At 47.4% G+C, this 25,023-nt stretch overlaps 1 protein-coding gene across 1 annotated transcript in view; it reads right to left on the bottom strand.

Moving 5' to 3' along the window:
* Positions 1-9,215, bottom strand: part of CCNI (cyclin I) — a 42,982-nt gene extending 33,767 nt beyond the window's left edge. Inside the window, exon 1 of the mRNA XM_077301112.1 lies at positions 8,805-9,215. The gene's annotated coding sequence lies outside the window, so the exon portion shown is untranslated. The remainder of the gene's footprint in view (positions 1-8,804) is intronic.
* Between the last annotated feature and the right edge of the window lie 15,808 nt (positions 9,216-25,023).

Genomic DNA, 25,023 nt, shown 5'->3' with positions numbered 1-25,023 from the left:
CATGTGTTCTGCTCTGGACCTGTTTGCATCGTTATACTCTGTTACCTCTGTTCTAGTTGATGTTGTTATTATTATTATTATTATTATTATTATTATTATTATTAAAAACTAAGTTCCATGTACCGTTTTCTGTGTTTTATGTAAACCACCCTGAGCCTCAGGGGAGGATAGTGAATGAATGAATGAATGAATGAATGAATGAATGAATGAATGAATGAATGAATGAATGAATGAATGAATGAATGAATGAATGAATGAAAATGTTGAGAAATTTTCCTTCTCAGACCAGCCTGGTTGGACAAGTTCTTCTTAGGTCGAGGGCAGACCTCTGGAAATGCCCAACCCACTTTCCAATTTCCAGCACCATGAGAGGGTAGCAAAATCTTAGGAAACTTGTCTGATGCTGACTTTCAAGAGATTGTGCACAGCTTTTTAAGGCTTTTCCCTCTGGGTGGCTGCTCCTTTACAAGGCATTTTAAACCAGGTTCTTGACATTTTATTAGTGCTTTCTGGTGATGTTTTGACACTTGGTTAGCTGCCTTGCCACTCGTTAAACTAAGCCCATAAATGAGAGAGGTCAGAGGATGTAGTGATGACCACAGAAATAAACAGCTTTAAAGGGATTTGATCGATTCATGGAGGATGTCTATCAATGGCTACTAGCCAGGGTGATTATGGGGAACTTCCAAATTCAGAAGCACTAAGAATTCTAGATCTAGGAGGCTCTAGGATTGGCCTGTGTACCCCATTGTTGGCCCTCCAGAGGAAGTGGGTGGCCACTGTGTGAGACAGAATGCTGGACTAGATGGACCCCTGGTCTGATCCAGGAGGGCTCTTCTGATGTTCTTAGGAAGGCCTCGGCCTCTCTGCCCTGTTGCTGGCCCTCCAGAGGAACTGGTTGGTCCCTGTGTGAGACAGGAGGCTGGACTGGAGGGACCCCTGGTCTGATCCAGGAGGGCTCTCCTGATGTTCTTAGGAAGGCCTCGGCCTCTCTGCCCTGTTGCTGGCCCTCCAGAGGAACTGGTTGGTCCCTGTGTGAGACAGGAGGCTGGACTGGATGGACCCCTGGTCTGATCCAGGAGGGCTCTTCTGATGTTCTTAGGAAGGCCTCGGCCTCTCTGCCCTATTGTTGGCCCTCCAGAGGAACTGGTTGTTCACTGGTTGTATGAGACAGGATCCTGGACTAGATGGACCACTGGTCAGATCCAGCAAGGCTTTTCTGATGTTCTTACATTCGTTTTATGTGCTTTTATTTTATTGTATGGCTTTCCTTATCACGGGCACTAGCCAATTGGTACCCACACACTACTCAAGATGGACTATCTCTACCATATTCCTCTAGTATGAATTATTACCAAAGCAACTGTTGTGTCTGCAGACCTGTGGAGGACCAAACTTGAAGTCTGAGGGAGGCTCATGGCTTAAATGAAATTGACCAATACACGGCTAGAGCTCTTCTGCCAATCCAGTCAATTTAAACTGAAACTGACCAACAGCACGCACTGGTGGGAAGATCCATTGTTTGCTTATATGCATATAAGTTGGGGTTTCTGTAGGGGGCGTTCAGTTCAGTTCTTCGTTGTACTATGCTGGGGTCCTAATAAAGAGCTCAAATCACTTCAAGTGTTCGTGTCCACATCTGAACCCACAGATTTAACAGCAGCTATTATTTCTGGTAGCCAGACCTGATAATCTCCCACTGGGTCACATTAAATCTGTCCCCACAGATAGTCCCCTTCTCATCCTCCCATCAAGGCATCCTCTAGTTGCCCATGAAACCTGTGGCTCTCAATTACCAGAACATACTAGGTGAGAAAATGACCCCAGATCATATTTTCTCAGTAGCAAAATACTGCTGCTTGCAGGCACAATCACCAGCCTGGGAGGGTAAATTCTCGGGTCTCGCCCCACCCAAAAGCAAGTTCCATGTACTTAAAAGCAACTGTCTGGACAAGGCCTCAAAATAACACACCAACACGTTCTCCCAAGAAATCTACCCATCCTGAGGCAAAACATACTTCAACCGAAAACATCAAAGGGATTGCCACTTTGTGGGATCACAAAGCCTTATTTACCTCATCGTTAATTTTTTTTTTAACGTATGTTGGAAATACTGAACAGCTCTTGGGAAAATGCCTCAATATAGGGCTAGGTTTGATGGGGAACACTAAAAACAGCATTGTGCAAATCTCACCCTCCCTGGCAAAATGGCCTCACACTTACCTGTTCCGTTTCCCTTGCTACTGAAGCTTATCACAGGCAGCCAGGGAGCTAATACAGGTAAGCCTGAACAATTATTACTTGGAGGGAGGGGGGTTGGCATTGTCACAGGAATTGTCCAATATCCCCATCTAGGTCTATTACCATGTGAAATGTGGGACTATTTTCCCATGTGTAACACTTCAAAGGCTTATTGAACACTTCCTGCATATATTAAAAGCGAGTCAAGGAAGGCTTTGATGGATAAAAGTAGTCATCCCTTTGATGCTTTTCAGTTGAAGTATATTTTGCCCCAGGTTTGCAGCTTTCTGGAAAAGCATGGTATTTGGACCCTTTCCAGGTATTTAAAAAAGAAATACAAAAAAGGTGCAACTATTCACTCGGTTTCTTGGGAGCACTGCTATCCCCTTTTGCACTGTGACTTTTTCGGTAAATATTCTGAACATGTATTTCAAAATGTGTTTTTATATGCCAGGTTTGTGCAGATAAACAATCTCCAACATGGTACCCACTGATGCATTTCCTAGAATCATCTCCCCAAAATGCCTCTTTCCCCCAAATCAAAGAGTCAGCCTTGACTTTCTTTTAACCTCGCAGAAGCAGAGGAAGCCCAGAGGACCCCAGGAGCCATCACCTTTACTGCCCAAATCACAAAAATATGCTCGCCTCAAAACCTCCCAGCCTGTTGTAATTTCTACTTATGGCAGCCATTTTGTGACTGGCCCCACCTCCCGTGGCAGCCATTTTGTAGCAGGGTAACGACGTTTTCTCGAATCCCCAAGATTTCCTGTAGGCCCCACAAGTATTGAGTATATTTCCTCACCACTGAGGCTCAGCTCAGACTCTCAGTTCATAGAGTTGGAAGGAATATCCAGGGTCATCTGGTCCAACCCCCTGCCCCATGCAGGAGCTCACAACTACCTGCCCACCCACAGTGACCCCAATTTCATGCCCAAGTGACCCCTCCCCCAGAAATCTCCAGAATCCTGGAGGAAATTCACCTATAGTATATAGCAGGGGTAGTCTAACTGCGGGCCTCCAGATGTCCATGGACTACAATTCCCAGGAGCGCCTGCCAGCATTCGCTGGCAGGGGCTCCTGGGAATTGTAGTCCATGGACATCTGGAGGCCCGCAGTTTGACTACCCCTGCTATATAGCTTTAGTATATACGAGTTAACCCTCACAGCAATAACATAAGAGGCTAAGAGCCCTGCAGGATTAGACCAGGGGCCCGTCTAGTCCAATACCCCACCTTGCACGCAAGGTGTCACACAAACTTCTGGAAATCTGACACCAATGACAAGGAACACGAGGTGACCGTAAAAATTCCAGGCACCTTATTACACACATTTGTGACAATGCCTGGGAGCATAATATATACCCCCAGTCTTGGTTTAGAGCAGCATGGGAAATAAGAGAACGCCTGGACTTCGTATGTTCAAAATCTAACCACATCCTTGACAGCCAGGCTCGGAAACAGGGGTATTCCAGGGGTCGTGTTTCTTCCATCCAAACCATTTTTTTTTTCATAGATCAAACCATAACTGTTAGAAGTCTCCAAAAGAAAATCCTTCGAGACAAGCAATGAATTAACTGCAGAGAGTTTCATTTCAAGGGCAGGGGGGAATGCCCGGAGCCCAGAGGGGTGTTTTCCCCCTCTCCAAGGAGACGAGCAGTATAAACAAACCCCCCTGCCACCAGCTACATCCTCCAGACTGCCGAACAACAAAGCCACCCATCGCCTCCCAACAGCTGAAAACATGAAAGCAGCCTCAAGAAAGAAGGTTTCCGAGCCTTGCAGCTGGCAGCCTGTTTCGGCAGGCCAGCCTGCAAAGGGGGGTTGAAAAAGGGGAGGGGGACGCAAGCCCAAATGCAGACAATCTTGGTGGGGAGTTAGGAACCTAAGGGCTGAGCTGCCAAAAAAAAAAATGGCTTTGTTTCAAGTACAAATGTTTATTATAATTGCCTGCACCAAATAAAAGCTAAAAACCTCGATAAAATGTTGGTTATATAGACCGTGTAATACGGCAAGCACAAAATCATCAATAACACAGAGGCATCTTTGACCCCGAAGGAGTCTTCCGCAGTAGTCTAGTAAGTTCAAATGCACTTGTACAATATAAAAAAATATAAGATTAGGTCAGGCTTTCTCAACCAGGATTTCATGACATTCTGGGGTTTCTTGGGGGCCCTGGAAGGGTTTTCCAAATATATCTTTAAATTTTGTTAAACATTTATTGGGTGATATGACCATATACGTCTATTCCAAAATGGCCAGTGATTCCGGGTTCTTCTACTACTGATGGAACCGATCATAAACCTCTCCCCAATTGTTTGGCCTCATGAGAAATCACCCAAAGGCTAAGTTGTGTGCAAAGGGCAGCCAATCGAAAGCATACGTTAAGGAAAGATGGATGTGGTGACCTGCATGCACTATGCAAATAAGCAGGTTTGTTTGGTTTTCCTTTTCTATTTTGCATAATTTATTCCGGCTTTGATATTCAGGCAACCAACAAGGAGCTGCACAACCAATGAGAACACACGCCCCAATTACTGAAAATCTGGTTCAGCTAACCCTCTGGCACCCGAGATTTCAGTCATACACACACACACACACCCCTTTTCATGCTCACCTTCACAGGGTTTATTTTTGTGTTATGAAACTGGAGATTCACAAAAAGCTGAATTCTAATCCCAGCACCCTGACTGCCGCTCATGAAGATGTGCAAGCTCTCAGCCGAAGTGGATTTCGGTTTCATTTAAAATATATTGACATCCCGAGTTCCTACTGGAAAGCATTTAAAGCATATAATTAACGAACAGCAAGGATTGCAGCTTGGGAGAGAGCCCGTAGGGAGCTCAAGGAGGTGTCGGTGTTACAGCACCTGTTTCCCGTGCAGAAATCCCAGGTCCAATCTCAGGTTTATTCCCAGCTGAAGTAGCAATCAGCAAGGGACGTGAAAGACTTAAGACCCTGGAGAGCAGCTTCCGGTTAGAGCAGACAATGACGAAGTCTGAGATTCCCAGGGCCTAACTCAGCATTAAGGCATATTTGAAACATCCTTTTTTTTGCGGGGTGGGGGGGGGGGGGGGAGGATGACCTGGATAGCACAGGCCAGCCCAATCTCAGAAGCCAAGCAGGGTCACTGCTCTTTAGTATTTGGATGGGAGACCACCAATCACCTCTGAATGTCTCCCCTTGAAAACCCTGAGAGGTCACATATATCTGTTGTAACTCAATGGCAAAACGGGGGAGGGGGGAGTCTCATTCAGATGGGAAGCTGGGTTGGTCTAAAGTAGGGGTAGGCAAACTGGGGCCCTCCAGACGTCCACGGACTACAATTCCCACGAGCCCCTGCCAGCATTCGCTGGCAGGGGCTCATGGGAATTGTAGTCCGTGGACATCTGGAGGGCCACAGTTTGCCCACCCCTGGTCTAAAGCAATAGAACACCACCACCTTTTTAAAAAAATAGCCCCTCCTTCCCCCCCAAAAAATGCACTAGAGAGAACTCAGCCTGTATCCTTAAAGGCTGAGAAGCTTGGGAACGTTCAGCCTGGAGAAGAGGAGGTTGAGAGGAGAGTGGGACAGGGGGTGGGACTAGATGGCTTGTCTGGCCCCTTCCAACTCTATGATTCTATGACAATGCTGTGCTTTTCCCTGTAACAGAGCACATAGTCTGTTTATTCATCCTTTTCCCTCCGGAAAGCACCCTGCCCGCCAGCTGTAATCTGTAAATAATAGTTAAATCAGGGGTGGCCAGACTGTAGCTCTCCAGATGTCCATGGACTACAATTCCCATGAGCCCGGCTTAGGGGAATTTGTAGTCCACGGGCATCTGGACAGCCAAGCCTGATCTAAATCATCCACTGGGATCTTTGCGATCTGTTTGGGGCCACCGAGATGACCTGAGCTTGTGGAGGTTTCGTTTTTATCCCCCTTGAGTTCAAACTAGCTGACGTTAGGGTGCAACATTACACCGATGAAAGGCGATCTTTGAGTTCTCTTGGTCTGGTGAGGACGACGACGCTGAAGGTCTCCTTCCCTGACCAGCCCCCCCACCCCACCCTTGCCGAACCATGTCAGATTTCTGCACAGCCTTATGTAACTCCTCGGTCCGGAACTGCTGCATCCGTTCACATCCTGGACTGTTTGCTGCAATGTTAATACACAGATTTTTTTTTCTGCACAGGAGTCGATTAGGAGAAACTCACTGCCTTCCCAATCAAGTATCAAATAAAACGACCTTTAGGATGGCAAGGCCTCCTTCGAAAGACTCTTCCCCTTCCCAGAGCTAGGCAGAAGTATTTGGAAGGAACATTTAAAAGGGGGGGAATAACTCACATCCAACCGCTGCCTCTGCCAGCAGTCTATGGCTGCCAAGTTTGGCCTTGGTAGTTCCTGGAAATTTGGGGGGGGGGGTGGAGGGGAAGGGCCAAATTTGGGAGGAAGGAGCCTCCGTCGGGTACATAATGACATTGAGTTCACCCTCCAAAGAGTCATCTTCTCCAGGAGAATTGTTGTCTGCAGCTCAGTTGTAGCCCTAGGACAGGGGTAGTCAAACTGCGGCCCTCCAGATGTCCATGGACTACAATTCCCAGGAGCCCCTGCCAGCATTTGCTGGCAGGGGGCTCCTGGGAATTGTAGTCCATGGACATCTGGAGGGCCGCAGTTTGACTACCCCTGCCCTAGGAGATCTCCGCTGGCAGAGGCTCATGGGAATTGTAGTCCATGGACACCTGGAGAGCCACAGTTTGGCCACCTCTGCAGGATACCCTTCCAAAGCAGCCATCTTCGCCCAAGGCCACTGAGAGATCTCCAGGCCCAATTTAGAGACCCTAAAGTATTTTTTGGGGGGGGAGGGGGATACTCCTGCAGTTAAGGTCAAGACCGACCAGCCTTTCAAAGGCAGCTCCAGATATCCTGCAGCTCTTCCGAAATCACCAGCAGCTGTGGAAGTAAACAAGCGCTAAACTGAAGCAGAGGCCAAAGACACAATCCCCGCTGGAGTTTGATGGGAAGGCGCGTTTCGAAAACAATCCCTTAACTACACTCGAGTAACGTCACACCTAAACATGGAGAGACGTTCAGGATTCCCAAAAGGACGCAAGGAAAAGGCGCAAACTAAATATTTCAGTATTTACTAAACTAAATATTTCAGTGTTTACTAAACTAAATATTTCAGTATTTACTAAACAGCCGGTTACCTTCAGTTCACGGAGAACTGAACCAAGCACAGCCCGCTGAATTTATTTAATGGATGGGATCATTCCCTAGGGCAGGGATAGAAACTGCGGCCCTCCAGATGCCCATGGACTACAATTCCCAGGAGCCCTTGCCAGCATTCGCTGGCAGGAGCTCATAGGAATTGTAGTCCATGGGCATCTGGAGGGCCGCAAGTTTGACTACCCCTGTCCTAGGGCAAAAGATGCAAAGATGACGCAGGTGCCGGATCCAGTGCACTTCTATTGAGAAACATTTCCATAGGGTATGGTGGCTAAGAGTGTCAATGTCAGGGAGACCCAGGTTCGAATCCTGCCTGGTGCCTTATAAGCACACTGGGGTGACCTTGGGCCACTCACAGGGCTGAGGAGAGGATGAAACGGACAAGAGGAGATGGATAGAAGCCGTTTGGACAAAGGCAGGGGAAAAATAACAAATAAATAAGTAAACAACAAAGCACGACTCATGAGATTGAAACTGAACCTGCTCACAGCCTCTCCTTGTTCGCTGTTTCCTTTGCAAGTTCAGCACCCTATCAACGTCATGTTGCACTGTGCACATAAACACCGCCTGCCGTACTGCAGACGCAAATTACACGCCATAGATATGCGTGGCTTTGCGTGGAGAAGCACACCTATGGCAGCGGCGCGCACAGCTGGCCCGCACACCACGGCGCAGCATCTCGGAGGCGCCCGCATGCATTATGTAAACAACAACAAACACGGGGCTCGGTTTTAGCCCCACCTCTGGCTTTAGGCACGTAGGATGCGCATCAGTTCCCCAGGCTCCGCAAAACTGCATTCTTGCAGAAAGAGCTTTGCTACAAATAATAATAAAAAAAACACCCTTGCACTCTTGCAAAAAGAGCTTTGCTAAAAATCATAATAAATGAAAAAAAACACCCTTGCATTCTTGCAAAAAGAGCTTTGCAAAAAAAAACCCAAATTACATTCTTGCAAAAAGACCTTTGGGCAAAAGCAGCCTGTCCCGAGGGGTGGGGAAGATCCCCAGGCCTGGCGGGGGCCTACCGTGGACTAGCAAAACGCGCATCGGCCTGCGCGCCCACGGAGGCAAGCATAAATTTAGGCAGAAGCGAGCTGTCCGCAGGCCAACCTCCGGCGGTTCTCAGCGCCCATCCGATGCCCGTTTGCAAAAGAGCCGCCATTGAGGTCAACAACCCGATGCGTCCCGTGTGTCCCCCCCCTCCCTGCGCCCGCCCCGATCCATGGCCGAGAGGAAGAAAGACCCCGGCGACGGCATCTCCGCCACGGCGCAGAAACAAAAGCAATATGGACCCGGGCTGGCGGAACAAGCGGTCAAGTGGCCAAAAGGGACCCTTTTCCCAGCACCGCTGCGCTCACCTCCCCTGCGGCGCCGTGCGATTCCCGGGGGGGCTTGGCCAGCGTCCGTGCCATCAGAACTCCATGGCCGCCTTTTGTGCTCGGCGCGCCGCCGCCGCTGCTGCCGCTGCTGCCATCCTAGGCGAGGCCGGCGAGGCGCCCGCGGGCGACGGCGCTCATGGCTCCCGGCGGAGGATGGAGGAGGGGGGGGTCGGAGGGGGCAAAAGACAACCTGGCCCGGCTGTTGTGAGCGTGGCGGCTGCGGCTGCCCCCGGGGCAGAGGGAAAGCGTCTTGCAGGGTTGGGGGAGGAAACAGGGGGGGGGGGCGAGAGCAACAAAAGCGGGGCGGGGAAGGGGGGGGCGAAACAAAAAGAAGGCGGCCGCGGGAGCGAAGCGGAGAAGCAGCCTCTTCCCGGGGGGAGCAGGGGAGGGAAAGAAGGGCCGGCAGCACCAGCAGCAGCAGCGGCCGCCTCCTCCTCCTCCTTCTCCGCCTCCCCGGCTGGCCGCGGCTGCTCCGCCTCCTTGTGGGGCCCGGAAGGCGGCGCGTTGCTCAGGGACTCCGCCTGGCTGCTGAGCCGCTGCAGCCTGCTGGAGGGAGCGGGTTGGGGTCTCCCGGGGATCTCTCCGGGACGAGATCTTTGCCCCCCTCCAAGGGAGCTGCCTGAAATGGGATCCCGTCGGAGCGCCGCGTCGGTTTGCAGCTGCTGGACGAGTCTGGAGGCCGGCGGCGCCGCGGAGCCCAGCAATGCTTTTATCCAGGAGGGGAGCTTGCCCGGGCAGGCGCGCTTCCCCGGGCAGAGGCCTGGCATCGCCTTTCTTATCTATCTATCTATCTATCTATCTATCTATCTATCTATCTATCTATCTATCTATCTATCTATCTATCTATCTATCTATCTATCTATCTATCTATCTATCTATCTATCTATCTATCTATTTGGATTTTTATACCGCCCATTCTTTACATCTCTGGGCAGTTTGCATGGAAAATTATTTAATTTTACATGGAACATTATAATAATGTATAACAGGGGTAGTCAAACTGCGGCCCTCCAGATGTCCACGGACTACAATTCCCACAAGCCCCTGCCAGCATTCGCTGGCAGGGGCTTGTGGGAATTGTAGTCCATGGACATCTGGAGGGCCGCAGTTTGACTACCCCTGATCTATAACATACAAGTCTCAGTACAACATCACAACAACCAAGTAACAATTTATAGCACGACATAAATAACAACAACGCTCGGGAGATCAAATGTGTTCACTTATGGAAGGGCGTCTTGGGGGGCTGTCCGTGGGGGCGCGCCCACCATTGCAAACTGGGCTCTTCTCCAGGGGGGTGGCAAAACAGGAGGGGAGGGACCCGCTGGAGGCTTGTTGGAAATCAGAGGAGCAACTTTGCATGTATATGTTTTGATTACCTCCACAGGGCGCCCAGATCTCAGCCTTACGTGCGAGGAGACCTTTGTTCCCGATGGCCGACGGCCAACTCTTTTCACGTCATGCTGGAATCCTGTTTGCTCTGTGCTGTTTTTCTCCTCCAAGGTCTGTGGGAGAAGTCAAGGATCCGTGATTTTATCCCTCCTCCCTTGGAGGCTGTGAACCAAGGCAAGGCGAGGGGGGAAAGGAGCTTCCTAAAATGCTGAATGCCCCCCACACACACACACACACACATGCACATACACAAATTTGCCCTCTGAAATTGTGAACGCCTTCCAAAAATTGTAGATCGGCCCCAGAGGAGCTGGAAGAATCATTGGGCTAGAGTAGGGGTGGGCAAACTGTGGCCCTGCAGATGTCCATGGACTACAATTCCCATGAGCCCCTGCCAGCGTTCTCTGGCAGGGGCTCATGGGAATTGTAGTCCATGGACATCTGCAGGGCCACAGTTTGCCTACCCCTGGCTAGAGAATCTGACTTGCAAAGACTTGTACTAATCACGTGGATCATGATCCTTGCATCCACCCCTGACAGACTTCAGGCCCCATTGATCAGATGTGTGCTGCAAATTTGGTGCTTGGAATTCAGTTCTTGGGGGCCTGGGGCCCCACTTCTGAGCAGGATAGTGCTGCAGAAGGAGAAGAGCTTTATCCCCCCCCCCTTATCTTCCCAAACCAGAAATGACCCAGAGTTGTTGTTTGCCATGCTGAGGAAATCTACAGGTAATTCACAGCACATTTAACTTTCTTCAGTGGGGCAAATGTTGGCCACTTCAGGTTAAAAGAGGGGGGGAAGGCTTAATTTTGTGTGTGCCATGGCCCTGGTCCAGATTTGGGCCTTGTGCCCATTTCGGTGGACTCCAGAGCATGAAATTCATCACAGAACCAGAAGCATACACAGAAAATGCAACCTGGGATTAGGCCCTCTGAGTGTGTTCTTGTTATCTGGATTTTGGCGTATTTATTTTTGTCTTTCTTCATTTACACCTTTTCACTCATACCAGACGGCGGACTCAAAATGGCTTGCAAGGCCTTTAGTGTGCATGATTCAGAAACATGAAGAATGCCCTGCAGGGGGCATCGGAAGAGGTGAATTTAGCATAGTTAGATTAGGAACTTCCTGATATTTTTCAAATTATCTTCTGATTGACTCATGGGACACTTCCTGCTCCTTTTACTCCTTCCCTGCTTGCCTAAAAAACAGACCGAATGCCGATCAATCGTTTGTCAGGCTTCTAGGACTCTCCTCTTTCTATGCAAAGTTGTTCCTCTTCACAATAAAACTATTTTATTTTTAAAACTAATAAATAACTCTTTATTTTTGTGGTTCGCCCTTCCTCAAAAGCTCAGGGAAGGTAGCAGCCTAGTGCTTCGAACCTCTTTGCAGACTTAAATTCTGCCAACACCTCTTCTTCTCTATTTTATCATCACAACAACCCTGCGAGATAGGACAGGCTGGCCCGAAGGCAGCTGCTTCCGTGGCAGGATGAGGATTTGAACCTGAGTTTCCGACATCCCAGTCTGACACTCGAATCACAAGATCAGGCTGCCCATCTGTTTCTTTGACATTGCATCTGTAGATGGAGAACAAATAATATTGGGAGAAATCAAAAAGAAGAAGGTTGAGAAGGGGGCAGAGAACTGTTACCTCTTGTTGCTCTTTTAAGGTGTTGCTGGACTTCGAGGTAGATTTAAAACAGCCAGACAAGCTTTATTTGTTTCTTTACAACGTTTATGTCTTGCCTTTCTTCCCTCAGGAGGGCCACCAAGGCAGCTACCAAAGTAAAACAGGCATAATAAAATCAGAAAAGACACAATATTAAAACAATGAAAACAGAGTGAACACATGTACAAATGCAGAACACTAACAAATCATTGGTCAGGAAGGAGCAATCACTGTAGTGATGAAATAAACAGATTGAAAAGGGCATAAGCGAGAGATTCAATGGCTACTAGCCATGGCGACTGAGGAGAACAGACATCCCATGAGGGAGGTGAGGCTGAGAGAGCCCTGAGTGAACTCTGCCCGGCCCAAGGTCACCCAGCTGGCTGCACGTGAAGGAGGAGTCGGGAATCAAACCCAATTCTCCAGATTAGTGGTCGCTGGATTAGTGGTCGTTTTCCACTCCAGTCTCACCCTATTCCCCTCCATAATGCAACCCCAATTCTGTGTGGGTTTGGTTTATGAGGATGCCATAATCCCCATGCAGCCTTTTCTGGGTGGTCAAAGGGGACCCCTCTCCTTTTTTCAATCCGCAGAACACCTGGCTGGATCCAACCCTTTCTCCCTCAGTAACTTTTACAACAACTTTGCAAGGTAGATCCCTCTTATCACATGCACATCCCATCACAGATTAGCGAGTTGAGGCAGACGGCTTGCCTAAGGCACTCTGTAAAGCAGGGGTAGTCAAACTGCGGCCCTCCAGATGTCCATGGACTACAATTCCCAGGAGCCCCTGCCAGCGAATGCTGGCAGGGGCTCCTGGGAATTGTAGTCCATGGACATCTGGAGGGCCGCAGTTTGACTACCCCTGCCGTAAAGCAAGGATGGGACGCAATCTGAACTAGAAATTTCTCAGCATGGGCTCTCTTGGGTTCCGCCACAACACCCTATGAATAAATCCCTTAATTTCCAAGGCCAATAAGCTATTGCTGAGGAGAAAAGATATTCATTCATCGTACACAATGAACCTGTATTGGCTGCATTGAAGCCTAGAGCAATGACACAATATGCATTATGCACATTCTAAAAAAGAGAGGGATGGATTACAAAGTCAATTAAGCACAGAAGGACTGAAACAGATTAGACTGAATTAGGTATTAGTATCCATATATATCTCCAAATTATATGGACGCGGCATACAGCCATAATTATTGCACAATAGACAACAGCACACAGATATGAAATTGACCCAATGTTTGGTTCGCCACAACCCCTCCCAACTACGAATTAGCTGATGGATCAGTAAAATGTGATTTGCTCTGAGCAGATATGGATGAGTGCAATTTTGTAGTACCCTGGCCCAGATGACAAACCTGATCTTGACCGCTCTCAGAAGCTAAGCGGGATCACAGAATTATAGAGTTGGAAGGGGTCGTAGAGGCCATCTATTCCAACCCCCTGCTCAATGCAGGATCAGCCTAAGGCATCCAGGATACGGATCTGTCCCACCACCCCTTAGAGAATCATATAACCATAGAATTGGAAGGGGCCATAGAGTATTCCTGAGTCTCCTGGGAGTGCGGTATATAAATATTATGTATGTATGTATGTATGTATGTATGTATGTATGTATGTATGTATGTATGTATGTATGTATGTATGTATGTATGTATATAAACAAATCTATTCCAACCCCCTGCTCAATACAGGATCAACTTAAGGCATCCATGATAGGTATCTGCCCAACTGCTGCCCAGAGAAAAACATAACCATAGAGTTGGAAGGGACCATCTAGTCCAACCCCCTATCCAATGCAGGATCAACCTCAAGCATCCAGGATAAGTATTTGTCCAGCTGCTGAGATTACTGAAGAAGAAGAAGAAGAAAAGTTGGTTCTTATATGCCGCTTTTCTCTACCAGAAGGAGTCTCAAAGCGGCTTCCAATCGCCTTGCCTTTCCTCTCCCCACAATAGACACCCTGTGAGGTTGAGAGAGCTCTGATATTAGTGAAGAAGAAGAGTTGGTTCTTATGTGCCGCTTTTCTCTACCTGATGGAGTCTCAAAGTGGCTTACAGTTGCCTTCCCTTTCCTCTCCCCACAACAGACACCCTGTGAGGTGGGTGAGGCTGAAAGAGCCCTGATATCACTGCTCGGTCAGAACTGTGGAGAGCCCAAGGTCACCCAGATGGTTGCATGTGGGGGAGTGGGGAATCGAACCTGGCATGCCAGATTAGAAGTCCGCACTCCTAACCACTACACCAAACTGATACCGGCTGATGCAAACCCTGCTTATTAGATCCTTCAGTGTGCGTGAGCTGCTAAGGAGGGGACTTATTTCTTCATTCTGCCCTTGTGGGTGGATCGATGTAAGTAGTCGTTTTGGTGCTCCAGTTTGCACAAACCTTCATCTCCCTTCTCAAATGTGTGTAGGGAACGACAGATGTAAAACTGTCAAAAGAATGTGCCTGCGTGCATGTATGCTCATTCCACTCGCCACCCATTCTGTGGAACCCTTTGGAGTGCTCCGTCCTAAAATATGTGTTCTATATTTAGGCAATCCTGCGCAAAAGGGGAGCTGTGGGGATGCTTTTAGTACACTCTTGAAAAGGCTGATGTGCTAGCGGAGCATATTTTGCGTTGTAAAGGGCCTAGGAGCCTGGGCCTTTAAGAAATTCTTATTATTATTTATTAGTGAGGGACTTCTGTTCTATTAAGGGGCATCTAGCAATTTGTATCGGAGTCTCAGGAAGGGAAGATGATGCTATATTAGGGCCTCATGTTTCTTTCCTAATGGGGTAGCTGCTGCAATAGAAGAAGTCCCAAGCAATAATAATACTCTGATAAGTGGAGCTGCACATATGATACTTGTCCCCAGACCCACATCGCCCCACTCTTCAGGATTGGGAAGCTGCCTTATACTGAACTGGATTATACTGAACTATCCATCAGGGTGAGTATTGTACTCGAAGGGCTGTCACATAGGGCAGTGGTCCGCAACCTTTCTAAGGCTGCGGATAGGTGGGGGGGAGGGCATGCACGGCAGGTCCAGGCGTTTGCACCGGTGGCCCTGCTTTCCTCTCCAACCTCCTCCCAAAAAAAGAAGCTTGCCGGACTGCAAGCTAATTGGCCACCTGGGAAGTTTCTCACTGCGGGGGGAGGGGGACGGGGAGAGGGAGCCGCGGTCCGGTGATTGGGGACCACTGACATAGAGGACGGAGCAGAGTTGTTTTCTGTTGCCCCAGAGGTTGAGAATAATTCGAAAGAATTTCCTGAGAGTTAGAGCGTTTCCTCAGTGGAACAGGCTTCCTCGAGAGGGGGTGAGTTCTCCATCTTGGGAAGTTTTCAAGCCAAAGCGAGATAGCCATCGGTCAGAAATGCTCATTCTGGGAACTTAGGCAAATGGTGAGTGGGTGGGCAGAAGGGACTATGACGGTGCTTCTTGCATGTCCAGGGAAACGGCAATCGCCACTTTGGGCTCAGAAAGCAAATTTCCTCCAGGCCAGAATGGCCAGAGATTCTGGTTTGGACGGAGGCATCATCTGGGCATGGAATTGGGGTCACGCTGGGTGGGCAGGTGGCTGTGAGTTTCCTGCATTGTGCAGGGGGTTGGTCTAGATCAGTTGTTCTCAACCTGGGGGTCGGGACCCCTTTGGGGGGTCAAACGACCCTTTCACAGGGGTCGCGTCAGGGCGAGCGGCTTGGCCAGGGCAGACGACACACCAACACTGTTGCCGCTGTTGAAGGCGTCCTCCAATTTATGTACAATTTATAACCAATTTAAATACAATCATGAACCATGGATCTTCACGCCATTGGTCTGTTTCGGTTTAATTTCTGTGAAAGAACAGTTGCCTAATTTTCTGGTTGGGGGTCACCACAACATGAGGAACTGTATTAAAGGGTCGCGGCATTAGGAAGGTTGAGAACTGGTGCTCTAGATCAGGGGTAGTCAACCTGTGGTCCTCCAGATGTTCATGGAATTGTAATCCATGGACATCTGGAGGACCACAGGTAGACTACCCCTGCTCTAGATGACCCTGGAGGTCCACTTCTATGATTCTAGAGTTTTTCTCATATCACCTTCTGCCTAGTCCTTCTGACTAGAGGTCCTGGGGATGACCTTCTGCATGCAAAACAGAGGCTCCATCACTGAGTCACAGCTCCTTCCTACCCATGGTGTGACGCCGGTGTGGGCAGGATTGGCAGCATTGCCTTCTCCCACAAGCCCCAAAGCTTCTAACATTACCATAGGAGTCATGGTGTCTAAAGATGTTCCAGCAGGCCTCTTGGTTCTCAGAGAGATGTTTTGCTGGGAGGTGCTTCAGATGGTTATTGATATTCTAGGCCTCTGCAGCTCCACTTCTTAGGGCGTTAGGATTTCACCCTACCGAAGTGCTCGCAGAAGGGTGCTGTGCCTCAAAAATTGCCCGGCATCCTTTGTTTTTGGTTTAAGGCCAATAGACGGAGAAGCTGTCTTGCAGGAGAGGGCACCGAGATCGGATTTCATCCCATTTAGCTGCCATGCCTGCCCTGACAAATTGTTATGAATTGCCATTAAAACATGAGTCACACTTGGCTGTGCAGCATTGCTAATGGTGGGTAGGGGTGGGGGGAAGAAGCCAGAAGCAATGAAATGGCGGTAGGGCCAATGATGCAAGGGGCTTGGTAGCCGTCAAAGAAGTACATTTTGCTTCCAGTAAATAAAATCTCACATTTTGTTAGGGACTTAGAAGAAGAAGAGTTGGTTCTTAAATGCCGCTTTTCTCTACCTGAAGGAGTCTCAGAGCGGCTGACAGTCGCCTTCCCTTTCCTCTCCCCACAACAGACACCCTGTGAGGGAGGTGGGGCTGAGAGAGCTCTAGGAGAACTGCTCTGGGAGACTACTTCTAACAGGACTGTGACTGGCCCAAGGTCACCCAGCTGGCTGCATTTGGAGTGAGGAATCAAACACAGCTCTCCAGATTACAGGCTGCCACTAGTTATAAATCAGCGTAACCTGACAGAACTCCTCCTGAAAGCTTGTGCATGCCTCATGTTTCAATTAAATGTTTTAATACATAAAAACTCAAGTATCCTGACCAGTTTCCTAGTCCTGACTTCGTACAGGATGTTTACTTCCTTCTGACATGGCAATGAGTCATTTTTTTCCTCTGCTACTGTCTTTTTAAAAGCGATTTCCAGACCTGCACCATAACAACAAAACTGGGTCTGTATTCTGCAAATATTGTAAACATACTCATTCTGTTCCAGTGTCCTAATGGTTTGAGTCACTGATAATTCTCTAGCCAGGCAGATGCCTTCAGTCCAGCTAGGTGGTGGTAATCAGCTGAAATGGGGACCACATGGCAGTATGACACACTGCTGAGATGTTGCTTAGACCAGGGATGCTCAACCTGTGGTCCTCCAGATGTTTATGGACTACAATTCCCATGAGCCCCTGCCAGCAAACACTGGCAGGGGCTCATGGGAATTGTAGTCCACGAACATCTGGAGGACCACAGGTTGAGGATCCCTGGCTTAGACCACTGGACCACAGAAATAGGTGTGGGCAGCCTTCTAGCCCTTGAGACAGACTACTGGTACAATCCTAACAACAGAACAAAGTTTGAGTCCAATGGCACCTTCAAAAACAGCAAAGGTTTATTCAAGAGATATGCATTAGCATGGAAGCACACTTCTTCAGAGGGAAAGTGTGCTTTCACACAAAAGCTTATATCTTGAATACAATTTTGTTGGTCTTAAATGTGCCCCTGGACTCACGACTTTGTTCTGCTGCTTCAGACCAATACGGTGACCCACCTGAACTCAGTTCTAACAACCCTCGACTGGGAATAAGGCCCATTCAATAAAATGGACTGTAGTTCCAAGTATTTAGGCTTCCACCTTAAATGTAGCTTTTCTTGAGGGTATACTTTCCATCTAATAAAATAATAATAACAAAGTAATAAAATCCTTTAAATAGAAATCGTGTGTGTGTGTGTGTTTCAGCAGTCTGGGCAATGACTTTTTATTCTCCCAAAATATTCAATAATCTGATTACAGCTTAGTGTGTGACCAGATTTTAACATTGGTAAAGTGGGACACCATTGACTGGGGGGTTCTTGATTAAAAATTTGGTCTATATGGAGCAACAACAATTTTCAAAGAATGCATAGAACGCAAAAATAGTATTGTAATATATATATTTTTTATTTCAAAGCAAGTACAATTTGCCAGGTACCCCCAGATGTCCCTCCAAAACTGGGATAATCTGGTCACCTTAGCTTAGTGGTCTGAGTATAATGTTCTAAACTGGAATTTGAGGAAGTGATTTGCTTCTAGATACAAGGAGGAATTAAACTGTAGCATCTATCCTTGTGATTCTGGGAAGCAAATTTCTGCACCTTTCCAACTTCCTCTATTGTTGGTAAAGTTTGAATAAGCAGTGAAGCACCAGGTTGCTTAAAGAATAAAATAGTTTTATTCATGAAGAGAAACAATTATGCATAGACACACACACACACACAGAGACTAACTAGCTTGTTGCAGGCATATTCTCTGCTCAACTGCTGTTCTGGAGGCAAGCAGGCAGAAAGTACACTAAAAAAGCAGGAAGTCTCTTGTTCAGCCAGTCAGGACACTGGAGGAGATACTAAGAAAACCATCAGGAAATTCCTATGCCAAATATACGTCTCCTCTGATGCCCCCTGCAGGACACTCTTTATATTGGGCTCAGTTATGCACCCTGCAGATCTTGCAGGTTCTAGAACCCATTTCCATTCCTCCTCTCCCAAGGTTTGCTGTCAGCTTTTTTAAATGATCAATTGCTGGTATATTTCAATAGTAAAACACTATCACCTTTACCACCATTTCTTTAAAAAAAGACAAAAACTCACCAGAGGTGTGGGGGGAGAGAAATGGGTAGAAAGAAATAGGCGTGTCCTGCTTGCACTGCCACAAATAGGAGCGAAATGGGGAATCACCACAGGCTAAAAGAAAACTTGGTCTAATTTTTAATGGGGGATGGGTTGGAAAGGACTTTTCCTTGTGTGTCCTTGTTTGGCAGGAAAAGCGTCTCCCTGCGCTATTGCATTAATTTGGCTCATTATATTAAATTGCCTCATTATATTAATCATGTCAAGTTACTTGGCCTCAGAGACTCTTCCTGTCTTCCTGCTGTTACCTGCTTGCACCATATGGTAGTCTTGGGTTATGTAGATGGAACTTGGAAGCTCAATATGGCAGATTGTGTAATGGTCTGGTGTGGTCAGGTATGGGTAGCCAACTGCAGCAACCTTCACCATTCTTCCAAATAACCACAGCGGAGGGAGGAGACAACATACAAAGTCATTTCAGTCTGAGGTTCAGGATTCTAGTCAGGCAAGCACAATAGTCCAGTTTGTGAATTCAAAGCTTTTAGGATTCAAGCAAGGTGTCAGCATATAGCTAACATTATGCCCGCAGTGTTCCTCAAGAGACTTCATAGTTAAATGACAGCTGCTCAGACTGAGTCCTGCAAAAACTCATCATCGCTTTCAGCAGGCAGGCGACATCTAGCCATAAGGCAAGCACTTCTCCTACCACACAAAAATATTTGGAGATCCAAATACCAACCAGGGTCTCATTTCTAAAGACAGGCTGAATTATGCCTTAATTCAGGATATATATCTACAACAGGATATATTGAAAAGATTCCAAGAATTGCACACAGGGCTTGGACTGTACAGTTTGTGACAAACTATACAAGAATGGTGGTTCATATATTACTAGCCCAGGAATATCTGCTTTTCATGACTATTGTGTGGCTACTTTTTATGTTATATCAGGACTAGATACCAGGTGGATCCACCAGGTATCTATCTATTTCAAATATTTATATTTTTGAGAAGCAATCAAACCTGTTCCCAAATGCTCAGATAAAATCGTTAAGACACGAAAACCAACAGAAATTAGATTGAACACAGAAGCTGCTTCTAAGGCCTTAAAGTATTTTAAACCCTTGCTGAGCTCTAGCTCATGCAAGTTTTTACCACAATGCATTTGTTTTAAGAGTGCCACGAGACACTGGCTTGGATTCCAAGCGCCAGGAACAGAGTTGTGCTACAGAGAGTGCTAAATCCATGAGTTCAGAGACCAGGTCTCTGGGAGTTCACTTCACTCTTTATGGTGATCCCAGCATGATGGTACAAGAACCAAAATTATACCGAAACTGAACTGAACAACTCACTGAAAACCCCAACATATCTGTTCCATTTAATATTTCTGGTAAGGGCTAGGAGGAGGAGCATGTCACAAATGCATCTGCTCCAGATCTATATTATCCTCCAGGTTCAAATTGGAGGCAAATCCGAGTTTATCCTTCTCCCTCCCCTTCAACAGAAGTTCAAGTTCTGTTTTGGATACCTGACCTGAGGAAAATTGACTGCATTTCCCCCCTTATATCTGCACAATACCTCTGTCACATGATTCACGGACGACCTCAGCACTGAGAGCACTGCTACCTCTGGTGCGCTATCTGCTCTACTCAGGAGGAGTCAGCTTGGAGTAGAGGTTAAGAGCGGCAGCCAGCTTGGTGTAGTGATCAAGAGTGGTGGTGTCTAATCTGGAGAGCCAGGTATGATTCCCCACTCAACAACAGCAAATCCTTTATTTTCATCTGCTAAGGATGTACAATATACAGAAGATCTACTGCAGTACAACAAAGCAGACAAAAGCAGATATGACGCTTTAGAGAGAGCAGGTTCATGACACCTCACTGCAAGCTGTAAAACCTTGCAATGGATTGAATTAAAACAGAAATCTGGAATGATAGTTGTATTTCTATCTATTTATCCATCTATCTATCTATCTATCCACCCACCCAACCACCCATTCAGCCAACCACCCACCCACCCACCCATCCATCCATCCATCCATCCAGTCATCCATCCATCCATCATCTATATTTTGGTTTATAGGTTTCCACTCTCTTCATGGTCTCAGGGCAGCTTACAAAATAAAGTATAATCCAAAACAACAGGTTTAGGTTCTTAAATACATTTAAAACACTCTAAAGACATCCCTCCTGCACTCCGCATGGGCCTAGAAATAAAATGATTACAGTTGATCCATTGGCACAAAATGGAAAACAGTTGGAGGGGGGGTTGATTGGGGGGGGGTTGGTAGTCCTTGGCTTCAACCAAATGCCTGGTGGAAGAGTGCCGTCTTGCAAGCCCTCCAACACCGAGAGAACTCTGTAAGAGCTTGCACTTCAGCCGGCAACTCATTCTACCAGGCTGGTTGAAGCCAAGCGCATCTCTCTGGGGCCGTGGGCCATAATTTGCTGAATTAAGAGCTCTCCGGGGGACGTAGCCAGAGAGGCGGTCCGTCAGGCAGCTCCATTTGTAACTCCATTCGGTAGTAAAAAAACAGGGTCTAAAAAACAACTCTCCTTCTTCTACCCAAGTGAACTTCAGTCTTGTTTCTGGAGGTCCAGAGTTCAGGGGATTGTTGCTGAGTGGAGTTATTGTCATCCTTGGAGCACTGTAGTCATTCGCTTCGGTCACAGCGTTGTGCAAGCTGACAGGGAAAGGGTTGCATTTGTTCTAAGAGGAACGGTTGTGGATCTTACACCGATCTACTACTATTGTCTGAGAATGGCAGAGGATTGGGTAGTCAGGGACACACGACCAGTCCAAAGGAAGACAAATAGAATTCTGAATCATTATTGGCAGGGATTGCCGATAAAATCAGGGTGCACACTGATTCAGTGATTCCCTGGTCCCCTGCCACCCTGACCTCTACCTTAGAAGAGTCACTAGGCACCTGAGTAAGAAATAATGGCCTTTTTGCTCTCTTTCAGGATACGCCAGTTAATCATTACTGGGAGAAATGTGGCTCTAAAGTTACAGATCAGCAGAAACTTCTGGTTCCTCTTACAACAGTTTGCTTCCATCCACTGGGACGTCCTGATAAGAATGAGAAGCACAGGGCCTGCAGCGACTTTTTAATCAAGTGCCAAGAATGCATTTATAACTATGCTCAATAGAGACTGGCCACAAATCCCTGGTGGGAACAGAACGAGCTGGATTTAACAGTCTGAATTCTTGGGATGGCTTGGCACAGAGGGCAAATTCCTCCGCGGCACACGACGGGTAGATCTTACCTGCATCCTACCACTCCAAGGAGCAAAGTCGGAAGCCTTCCTCTAGCCTAGACAATATTCCACTAATGGAAAAGCTACTTAAAAGGGAGGAAGTCTTCTTAGGTTGGAAGGAAGCTGGATCCATGGCTTTAGAATCCTAGAGTTGGAAGGGCCATCTAGTCCAGCCCCCTGCTCAATGAAGGATCAGCCTCAAGCATCCAAGATAAGGATCTGTCCAGCCGCGGCTCAAAGTGCCAAAACTCATGCCAGTCTTGGGTTGTTTCCGACATAATGTGGAAGCAACACTAATGCCTGTGAGCAATGCAAGGCTGTCCAGGGGCAAATTCCTCATGCAGAATTGGTTATAGTATAAAGCCATAACTGTGGGTCCTGCTGCCAACAGCAACCTCTTTGGGCTGAGACGGAACTTGAAAAGCTTTCCAGATTTACTATCTCACAGTCTGGGGCTTTACCCTTACACCCTACAGCTTCATTCTGAAGGCTCAAACAAAACTGACAAAGAGCATGAGTCCTTTAAAAATCGAAATGTGAGTGGATGGCTCATGCTAATTGCTTTGTCTTAGGGCTGTGCAGGAAAGCGTTAATCCATCAACCAGTTTTGCTATCCAGAACTGGCTTTCCTATGTATGAAAGAAGGGAGATGCCTTTTAAAAGGACAGGTGTGTTTTCCTTTGAAGTCTAATAGCAGATCAGGGGATCGGGTTTCAAAACCCCCCAAACAGAGAGCGGAGGCTGGAGGAATAGTCCTGATCTCCTTTTCTTGCACAACCCTTAGGCAAAATGATGCTGCCCAAGCCTGCAATTTGTATTTTATAGATAGGCCCAGGACTAGAAGCCTTGAGGGCCAATTTAATGCTACTCTAAAGAGGAAAAAGTCCTTGCCTGCAGGACTTCCGACTCACGTAATGTCTTCTTTAAAGGACACATGCCATGTTGTGGCTTTGCATGGGTATCAGCCCAGTTTAAATTAGGTGCTGTTCAAGAGGGCCTGTCCCTGGGTGAACTGCTTGGAACTGTATAGGTGGCAGAGCCCAGGTCAGAGACCAAGCCTGCAAACTTGGCTGGGCACATAACAGGCATAAAGTTGCCAACCTCGAGGGAGCGGAATGAAGAAAGAAAAAAATGCTTGAGATAGAAAATTTCTTAATTTTTTTTAATAAACTTGTTTGTTTTGGTTATTTATTATGTAACCAGACAGCCAGCTTGGTGTAGTGGTTAAAAGCAGTGGTTTCTAATCTGGCAAGCCGGGTTTGATTCCCTGCTCCTCCACAGGCAGCCAGCTGGATGACCTTGGGCTCATCACAGCCCTGATAGCGCTGTTCTCACAGAGCAATTCTGTCAGAGCTCTTTCAACCTCACCTACCTCACCGGGTGACTGTTGTGGGGAAAGGAAGGGTAGGTGATTGGAAGCTATTATGAATTGTCTTGGGGGAGTGAAAAGTGGGATACAAATATCAACTCTGCTTCTAAATCAGGCTTTCTCAGCCAAGGTTTTGTGATACCTTGGGGTTTCTTGATGGCCCTGGAAGGGTTTCCCAAATAGGTGGGAGTTAATTAATTTTTATATAAATACAGAGCCTTTAATTATCTTTTTGATATATTTTAAACTAAAACATTTATTGGGTGATATATATATATATACCAGAGGCACTTGTGGCGTAGAGTGGTAAGGTAGCAGACATGCTGTCTGAAGCTCTGTCCATGAGGCTGGGAGTTCAATTCCAGCAGCCGGCTCTAGGTTGACTCAGCCTTCCATCCTTCCGAGGTCGGTAAGGATAGCCGGTGCTTGCACAGGGTGCTTGTACCGTTATATATATGCCCCCCACCCCATTGGCCAATTATGGGCCTGGAGGGGGTGGGAAGGGTAGGGGCCCCAAGTGGGCATATCCACAGCTCTGCTTTCCAACCATATTCTGCACAATTATGACACTTCTGGGGTCTCTTGAAGCCTGAAAAATGTTTCAGGGGTTTCTCAATGGCAGAAAAATTGAGAAAGGATGTTCTAAATAATTAAGGGTGGGGGAACATATTGATTTTTGTGTGCAATAAGGGGACAGTTCCGAAAGAATGTATGGGAGGGATTGTCTATGCGCACATGATTTGTATGGGAGGGGTTGTGTACGTACACCCAGTGGCATGATGAAAGGCTTGGCTGCCGGATGCTGCATCTCTCCCTCAAGCCCATAACATAAAACCAGTGGATTCTGAGGACATAAAATAAATAGGTTTAACTAGTGATTTTGCTGTGAATGACAGCTATAATGGAAACCTCACATTCAGGTATCAGCAGATATGTAGACTGAAAGGAGAAGGTTTTGGGGCTTCAGAAACTACAGCTGGTCAAGCTGACCTATCATTGAGACTCCAGCCAATATAGGCCCCTTGAGTCCATATCTTGTTGTCCTTAGTGGCTCACCTGATGGTCATGGGGAAGCCATAAAGCCCTCAGTTTCTAGCTACTGGCCTTCCAACATAGGCACAAGTCTTCATTGGTTCTCCCAACTGTCTTGATAATTGGCTCACCTTCTCCTACTGCTAGAGGTCCACACATACCCAAGAACACAGCCTGAATGGGGGTCATATGGGGCAATGTACCTTTGAGAACTCACGCGGAAACTATGTACCTGCTCTGCTGGTTCCCCTGTCCTGGTTGCTGAAAATTCTGCAGAATGTGACTAAGGTCAATTAGATGCTCAGGGGAAACTACAAGGACAGGAACAATCAGCAGGTAAGGTGAGCTCCTTGCACTGCAAGAGTTCATAATCACCTGCACCTCCTTTGGCTTGCGAGCAGCCGTTAGTTCCCAAAACAAAAATGGCTGGGGAAGATCAGCGCACAGCACAACGGATGAGTGACTGTTCTTGACTCATAAAACCAAGCCCAGCACATTTCCGCCAGCTCTGCGACCAAACCCCACATTCCTCCTTAATAGTAGCCTGAAGGTGCGGGATGCCTGGGCTGTGACTGAAGAGACCTAAAAATGACCTCTCTCTCATGATGACCAACCCCTGGCTA

Source organism: Paroedura picta, chromosome 10 (assembly GCF_049243985.1).
Source record: "Paroedura picta isolate Pp20150507F chromosome 10, Ppicta_v3.0, whole genome shotgun sequence".
Lineage (NCBI taxonomy): Eukaryota > Metazoa > Chordata > Lepidosauria > Squamata > Gekkonidae > Paroedura > Paroedura picta.
The sequence above is the reverse complement of the archived record's forward strand: the minus strand, read 5'-3'. Positions and strand labels throughout refer to the sequence as shown.